This window comes from Aplysia californica, unplaced genomic scaffold (genome assembly GCF_000002075.1).
Source record: "Aplysia californica isolate F4 #8 unplaced genomic scaffold, AplCal3.0 scaffold01040, whole genome shotgun sequence".
NCBI classification, from domain to species: Eukaryota; Metazoa; Mollusca; class Gastropoda; order Aplysiida; family Aplysiidae; genus Aplysia; species Aplysia californica.
This window is the reverse complement of record NW_004798310.1, coordinates 157,434-165,204: the sequence shown is the minus strand read 5'-3', so window position 1 is coordinate 165,204 and position 7,771 is coordinate 157,434.

Genomic DNA, 7,771 nt, shown 5'->3' with positions numbered 1-7,771 from the left:
GGCCTGTGGCCTGTGGGCTGTGGGCTGTGGGCTGTGGGCTGTGGGCATACAGGCCTACTATTGTGCAGCACTTCACACAATTGTACATCTATGGTACAATATTGTACGGATAACTAGACAGAGTTGTTCGCACAATTGTACATCTATGGTAGATCTACAATATTGTACGGATAACTAGACAGAGTTGTTCGCACAATTGTACATCTATGGTAGATCTACAATATTGTACGGATAACTAGACAGAGTTGTTCGCACAATTGTACGGATAATCACTCCGTAATGAAAGGTGGGGGGCAAAGTTCTGCTCACAAATGCTTTTTTGTGACAATACCAATCGTTTTGGAAAAATACACATTACACAAACATTAGCCAATTGTCCCGCATGGAGCTATTTTAGAAGCTTGATAAGCGCTGTGTGATTAAATCAGTTTCTGAAATAATTATCACATTGCCGTCGAAACGTGCATTTCTGACATTATGGGACTGGAAGACGTGTTTTTGATTGACCCACATTTGATTCGCTATGAAATCCATGTTTTACATGCAGACGACCCGGATGTTTTTAGATGTATCGAAACCAAGGAGGCTCGGCTAGGCTACAGTTGTTGTAAGATCCTTGATCCAAACCTATTTGAAAGTGAACTAGAGAGTGTCTGTCTTTTCTTTAGTCCTACATTTTGATATGTGCTCAACAAAGGAATTGTACGCCTCTTCTCTTGCCTGTCTTGGAAGATCTAGAATCTAGATCTAGATAGATATAGATCTGGATTAGATCTTCATACATACACAAATTTTCCTGTTCTCGATTCAATCTAACTCGCCACTTGCCACCACTCGACTAGAGGACTCTACTCGCCAAGATGCTTCCAGTTCACCGTAAAGAGCACAGTGGGGTTTTTTTTAACGCTACCCTTGTAATTGGAAATTTGGGAAAACCCACCATCACTGTTGTGAGTCTATGTCTACAACTACAACAAACGCTGGAAGTGCGCACCGTTCTTGTTGTTCACACAAGACACAAGTCAAGTAGTGCACACGTCCAATCATGTTCCGCACTTGAAGGTAAACCACCTACTCTCCTAGCTTACAACATTTCAGAAAGAGGCTGGCCGTACTTATTAATATGATGGCTAGACTGACAAACAGCAAAAAATAGTCTTACTGAATTGTAAATAAATGTATAAATTTTTAGCTTGAAATACCTAAACGAAGTGCCTATTCAGATAGACAAAAATTATAGGCCGGCACTATTTCTCCGAACGTTCGGGAAAATAAAGCTGGGCACTATTTCTCCGAACACTCTGAAATCACATCCTTTCCCGCAAATATCGGATATTATGGTAAATTTTTACTTTTACTCCCGCACACAGATGCACTGTTTCAGGGGTCAAGCTGCTGTACTGTTTGCTGCAGATCACACATACAAAGCCACTAAAACTGTCGCAAATCAATTATTTTCAAGACAATTTCAAATCTAACTGTAAAATATAAAATTATGGGTAAAAGCAGGGGGGCATGCCCCCCTGTAACCCCCCAGATTTTCTTTTACCCCAGTGGGGCAGGCCCTCCTGGAACCCCCGATTGGTCCAAAGCATGTCTATCTCGGTTAAAAACAATCAAATATTTCAAAAACTATTAAATTGCGACGGAAATGAAGTTGATATTCGTGTTCAGCGCATCAATATTTAGTAGAAAATGGACAACTGGTAGCTGAGTGTGAGACGGGAGGGAAAGTAAAAAAATACCGATATTATATAGAGTATAGGCCTACCAAAGATTGTTCGTATACAATATGGTTCAATCGGTCTAAAAAAAATATCCTCAGTAAATATTTATATATAGAAATGCTACAGTTCCAAACAGTTTTTCGCTACAGACATGACGTGTTGCCTATGAAGGGTGCTGCTCTTAAACTTAATGTGTTGTGTTCACTCGTGTGCTGTCTAGATCTAGATCTACAGAGGGTTATTGATAACGACACATAGAACTAGTTTCTGCGTTTGTCGCGGCCGCGACCAATCAATTGTGGCTCAATTTTTTGGCCTTTTTTGGTCGGGGAATAAAAGTCAAATAAAAAAAAAAAAAAGAAAGAAACCGAACCTCTTTACTTTTGAAAGAAAGTTCACTTAGCTTCACTTCATCTCTTTCTCACTTGTTGTCACCACGTTGATTTATTGAATACGTTACAGTTACTTTAATTTTTCCCTCTTTGACTCTTTGTGGTGTTTTATTTTGTTAGTGTGTAACTTTTTTTCTTGTTATTGTTCTGATATGTTGTTTTTCTATCATTTTTTTTGTTGGGGAAAGGGGGGGGGGGGGTGTTGCACAGTGTAACTGTAACGTCATTTAATTGGATGTTCCTACCTTTATTAGATTCTAAATATATATACATGTATATATATAGATTTAAATGTTTTATGTTAGAGCGTACGTTCCACTAAAACCGATTACATGTACTGACACTGGCAGGCCCTTAATGTGTGTGATTCGATAATTTACATATGTAATATCCTGTACTTTATAAAAAAATTACGCACATTTATGGTTAAAACAGCCAATCTTCTTCGGACAGGTGGACACACGCCCTTATTTGTTAATTGTTGTGCTTGTTTATGGGCTGTTCTAATTTTGATTTCATTCTGTTGTGAAACATTTCTTTTTCACGTTTTTACACTCATCTAAAAATCTCTAGACTAGCTCTTGAAAATTGAAATAGATATAGACCTAACAATTTTATCCTGTGTGTGTGTGTGTGTGTGTGTGTGTGTGTGTGTGTATGCATGTGCGTGTGTGAGTGTGTCTGTGTGTGGTAGTAAATGTGTGTGTGTGTGTGTGTGTGTGTGTGTGTGTGTGTGTGTGTTTAGGGCTTTGTTCAGCCTCTATTCAGTCGGCCTCACATAATGACAGTTCAAAGTATACACAAATAGAAACACAGGATCCATTCACTCCAGGGCTCATGAGTCGTTCCTCTCTTTCAGTTTCACTCATCCATTCAATTCCCGTGTTCTCTCCCACGGCTCATCCCCGTCCGCATGACTTTCACACCCCACCCCCTCCCTCCAGGCATACACAAAGAAAATCTCACTCATTCCCTTGCACCCTGCGAACCATGGACAATAATATAGGCACTGCCTTAGCCACATTCCTTTCGTTCGTGAGCTGTGGACCAAGCCAGGGGGGTGGGGGGTCGGTGTCGTCGTCTTGTAGTTGCTGTCGCCTGTGGATACACTCGTACATTCTTACTTTCACCTGCTCTTTCACTCACACTGTCTCTCCATCCACAACTCAGCTCGTCATACGTTCAAAAGTTGCCCACTGATCATGTTTAGTTAGTGTGTGTATAAGTTTGTGTGTGTACATGTGCATGATGGTGGTGGGTGTGTGGTGGGTGTTACTGAAGGGTGTATAGGCAGGCTTGCCATGCGGTGTTCCTTCCCAGACCAGAGCCAGAGGCAGAATGAAGAATGAAAGTTGGCGCCGAACTCTCGCAATAAATAGGCAAAAAATCACGAGACCGGAAACCGTTGGGAGAAATAAAGATCGGCACTATTTCCCCGAACGTTCGGAGAAATAGTCACTTTGAAAATTATATTCGGACTCTGAAATGAGTCCAGCATGACGTCCCTTCCGACTTCCAATTCATGTTCCTAAATATTTCCAGCATTTGTAAATTTTTTTTCGATTATAATGATAACAATCGAGATGTGAGCTTTACAGTTACTAGACTCTAGATCTAGAATATCTAAACTGGCCCTCCCGGATTTAACTCATTCGCTACGTGGAGCAGTGGGGGGCGGCTTGAGAACCAATCTTCAATTTTAGCTTAGATTCTATTCCAATCCACATATCTATGTTAAAATAAAGGTCAAAATATAATGCTGACTTCCGGGTCAAGCATTTCCACTGAAAATCGGAAATTTAGATTCAGTTTTGAAACGCGATTTCGTAGTTTATTCGACTTTGTTTTATCGCGATGCCAAAATTATAGCCCGGACATCAGTCTAAGTAATTTTACACAACAACATCTATCATTATTTTGCCCTCTAAAGAAACGTAGGACACTTTTTTATAATATTGATACGATTGGACTCATATTGCCAATGCACTGTTATCGAGAAATCAATATTTTTGAGTGCCAGATCTAAAAATCTAGGTCTAGATCTAAATTGTCAAAATATTTTTTTCTCCCCAAAATCACTACTTTTTGATGAAATTACACAAAAAGTGCCACTCAAGACATGTATAAGTTTATTCCAAATGCAGTTCTGAATAATTCCATATAAGGTCCGGGTGGGTTTTTTCTCTTTGTGATCGTTTTTCAAGATTATAAAAAAATTAATTTTTTTTTCAATATCGGATGTTGTGTTCAAAATGTACAAATATTATGGAATGTAAATAACTGCAAACTTTTCAATATTTTCCAGTTCTGTATTCATTTATGGTTATTTTGATGTATCATTTGACTAGATCTAGGTGAAAACTTATTTTTTGAGGTTCACGAAAGACTATAAATTTTTTATTTTCCAATTTTCTCCGCTTCCAATCAAAATTGTGTTGCATAATCGTCTCTTACAGGAACCAAAGTTGAAAAATAATCAATAAAAATTACAGATGTATTCTACAAACCATACTGAAAACTTTGGTATATAATACATTGATATTTATTGGAATTTGTGGCCCCAAAGACCTTTTAACTGCCCACTAGTCTACCACTAGTCTACCACTAGTCTACCACTAGTCTACCACTAGTCTACCACTAGTCATCATCTCTTTCGCCCTCCCGAACAAAAATTCGTCCACAAGCCGAAAATAATACGTAGCGAATGAGTTAAAATTAGGAGGCGCCTATTTGCAACACAGCGTTGCGATTAGCGCTAGATCTAGTGCTAAATAAAACGCCGCTTTGCGATTAGCGCCAGTGCTAAATAAAACGCCGCTTTGCGATTAGCGCCAGTGCTAAATAAAACGCTGTGTCGCCGTGTGTAAAATATCAAGCTTAATCTGCACTTCGTTATCGGAGGTTCTGATGGTCGAATGGACAGCGCATCTGCGCTTGAAGTCAAACCATTATTTTTTTAGCGTGGGTTCGATCCCAGTCCTGGAAGTTTTTTTTCGGTTTTTTGTCCTGTTCTCGGCTGACCAACAGTTGTTCCCCAGTTATAACTTGTTGCTTTCTAGTGGTTTTTTCATGTAGTGATGAAGCATGCACGTTCTGGTTTTGTCCCCAAGAGGAGCTCTGTACAAAGTAGGCCTTAGTATTGCCTGTACTTTTCCTTTGACCAATTTAGGCCTGGTTAAAGTTCAATAGTGGCTTTCCTTGGTCTGTGAGTCTAATTATTATTTTTTGGGTAAATTTTAGGCTCAGGAGAAATAAAAAAACGAACCTTCCGGGACCGGGATTCGATGCCACGCTTGGAAGCACTGAACATTAGACTTATAGAACGTAGACAATAGACAGCTTAAATACGTTCTCTAGGCCTAACTTAAAGTTAAAGATAATATTTTAGGGTAGAGGTAGATCTATTGTATGATGACCCTGCGGACAGGATTAACACTGCTTATACCGAGTTGCACCGTCTTGTTATTGTTATCTAAGCATCTTTCCACTTAAACTTGCTCAAACTCAAATGATTATAGGAGATGAACATGACTACGTCTGGTCTACTTTTTTGCAAATAATGTCAGAAACAATTGTTAGATCTGATCTAGATCTACCCAATATTGATCGGAATAAGACACAGGGTTGGTGATTTTTTTGATTTTTTAATTTAAAAAAAAAATCAATTTTTAAAAATTTAAATCAGATTTTTTAAATTTAAATAGAATTTTAAAATTTTAAAATATTTTTTCAAAAAGGTCGACACAGTTTGGGATTTTTGGAGGCTAAAAGTAAGTTCTTTTAGTGCAAAATGCATTGTCTTTATTTTAACTAATGATTAATTTAAGCAACTGCAAAAGAAAGCCTTTAAAATCTGCTATATCAGTGAATTATGGCTTCAGATGAAAAAATGAAGAACATGTCAGTCTAAAAGGAGGGTGGGGGGGGGGAGGGTAGTTGTGCTTAGATAAACTTGCATTTTCATTTTATTACAGTGTGTGTGTGTGTGTGTGTGTGTGTGTGTGTGTGTGTGTGTGTGTGTGTGTGTGTGTGTGTGTGTGTGCGCGCTTGTGTTTGTCTAAAAAGAAAAAGAAAATGCTAATTTCAATTATGAAAAAAAAGTAAATTGAATACTGTATTATTTTACAGTGACAGGGGGGAAGCAGACTTTTGAGCATGATTATATTAGTCTACTAAACCTTATATTTGTTTAATAAAACCAAGGAAAGAAATTCTGAATGTTTAAAGATGTAAAAACAGAAAACATTTTTTAAAAGTGATTTAAATCACAGAGTTTTATTTTTAAAATCAAGTTGATTTAAATTTTAAAAAATCAACTGATTTAAATCGACCTGATTTAAACCAACCTAACCCTGATTTCAATTTTATTTTTTAAAAGTAAATTGAATACTGTATTATTTTACAGTGACAGGGGGGAAGCAGACTTTTAAGCATGATTATATTAGTCTACTAAACCTTATATTTGTTTAATAAAACCAAGGAAAGAAATTCTGAATGTTTAAATATGTAAAAACTGAATACATTTAAAAAAAAGTGATTTAAATCACTAATTTTTATTTAAAAAATCAAGTTGATTAAGATAAAAAAAACCAACTGATTTAAATCAACCCAATCAATTTTTGGGCATGAGGAGGTATTGACATCATCTTCTTTTGCCTTGCTTTCAATTTAAAAAAATACCCTTTTATCCTGAAGAGAATTTGAAATATAAAAATTGTGATTGAAGGAGGTGGGGACACCAGGATTCAGCGGTAAAATTAGCGAGAAAATGGCCGCCAAAGTTTGGTTACTTCAATAGCTTGAGAGACCTTGAAAACTAAAAGATGACATATTTTGTGCCTTTAATCTACGTTCTTCCGTAACATTCACATGGAAATGTGTTGTTCTAGAATTACATAAAAGGTGTTGAGCCAAAAAACAAAAATGTGATAAAAGAATTGACAAACTGACTGGAGAATGCCTGTTTCTTGTGGATTTCCTCACGGTGACCAGCGCCTGATTTCCTCATTGTGACCAGCGCCTGATTTCCTCATTGTGACCAGCGCCTGATCCTGATTTCACCACGGTGACCAGCGCCTGATTTCACCACGGTGCCTCACATTTTACAATCACTGTTTTGTTTTTCTTGCATTTATAAAAGAATCTTAGATTGCAATATATATATATATATAATTTCTATCGCTAGATCGACTTATTGTAGGAACACTGTAGAACTGAAAGGAGTCGGAACTTGTAAGCAATGTGTCATATAAAAAACTAGGATCTAGGACATTGTGCAAACATAACGTGCTTGTTTAATGAAAAGCTACACAAAATATGCTCCAAATTTTGAAAACGTCAATACAATGAAGTAAACGTTAAACGAACTCAACGTGTAGGGGACATGACTACACCAAATGTATCTAGAAAAAGTCAATACAATGAAGTAAACGTTAAACGAACTCAACGTGTAGGGGACATGACTACACCAAATGTATCTAGAAAAAGTCAATACAATGAAGTTTGACCTGAGGTATCTATCGACACTTCGAAGCACACATCCAAACAGAGTTGGATGCATTGGATATATGGAGATTCGAGACGTGGAAACAGTAGAAGCAACTGTCTCTCACACACGACGAAGCACAAACCGAAACGGAAGTAGTCCCCCAG